Genomic DNA, 1,411 nt, shown 5'->3' with positions numbered 1-1,411 from the left:
TGCCCCAGTGCCCGCCCCGCCGCGGTGGCCTCTCTGGAGCGCGCCTCCGACCCGTGCCCCAGCCCCTCCGAGCCCAAGTCGCTCCGGAGACACGACACGCGTCCTCTTTGGGTCGCGGCCGGGAAGTGGGGTCACTGGGTCTGGAGAGCCCCGTACAGTCCCGGACAACCAAGTCCCCCGAGCGCATATGGTGTAGGTAGAGCCAAGCGCCCCGAGTACCTCACCGGTGGGTGATGCTGCCTGGGGTCGGGGACTGTAGAACCTCCCTCTACCCAGCTACCTTGGATTTAGGCCCGTGGCCACCCCGGACTCTAGGTCCATGTTTACCCTTTTGGGTTCTGTTTCCAGATGTCTGGAGGCAAATTTTCAAGCCTTAGCAACAGCAGCAATTGTAGCAGAAGCAGTGGCGGTTTTTTACCCTATTTATTGTAATTAGTATCACCGCAAGCCACAGGCTGGTCTATCTTATCTCTCTGGACTGTCGCAGTGGCCCCGGGAGGAGGATACAGTTCTGTACCCATTTCACAGAGGAGTAAACTAAGGCTCAGGTAGGACGCATAACTCCCTTGCCCTAAAGTCAGTGCCAGAGCCAGGACTTGAACCTCTCTGTGTCCCATTCTGCACAAGAATCTGGACTACTGTCCCTTGTCTGCTGTCTCCTTAACCTTTCCTCTCCCCTCAGCCCTGCCCTTCATGAAGGAGCCTTTGATCTTGAATGAGCCTTTCCTTCCCCCTGACTCCATGGGCCCCTCTCCCACGTGTGGGTAGCATCTTCCTTGGGCTTGACAGCAGGCACCTTTGGGGTTGTAAGATAAAGGTGGGGCAATCATTTAAGACAGTATAGCCTGAGTGTCCCACTGTGGGGTCTGAGGCCCTGCTTTAAAAATATCTGTTGGGTTACTGTTTCAGATTTCTCCATAAAAGGAAATCAGTCGTAATGAGGAAGGGGTCAGGGAGGGAAGGAACTGAAGCTCCTAAATTTATTGATGGGGAACCGGGTGCATGTAAAATCAGAGGTGCTAGAGTGGACCAACCGGGTTTGCTGAGTCGACTCTGTCAATTACACAATGTCTAAAAGCCCCGCGGCGACCCCGCCCCCAAGTGCCTGGTAGACAGTAGGTGCTCAATGAAGGGTGGCGGTTAATTTGGGTTTTTGTTAAGAAAATCCGGTTGGCTGTTGTGACTCACGCCTGTAATCCCAGCACTTTGGGAGGCTGAGGCGGGCGGATCAGGAGGTCAGGAGATGGAGACCATACTGGCCAACACAGTGAAACTCCCTTCTCTGCTCAAAATACAAAAATTAGCGGGGTGTGGTGGAGTGCACCTGTAATCCCAGCTACTTGGGAGGCTGAGGCAGGATAATTGCTTAAACCGGGGAGGAGGAGGTTGCAGTGAGCTGAGATGGCACCAC

Source organism: Colobus angolensis, unplaced genomic scaffold, assembly GCF_000951035.1.
Source record: "Colobus angolensis palliatus isolate OR3802 unplaced genomic scaffold, Cang.pa_1.0 Scaffold22, whole genome shotgun sequence".
NCBI classification, from domain to species: domain Eukaryota; kingdom Metazoa; phylum Chordata; class Mammalia; order Primates; family Cercopithecidae; genus Colobus; species Colobus angolensis.
This window is presented reverse-complemented; position numbering follows the sequence as displayed.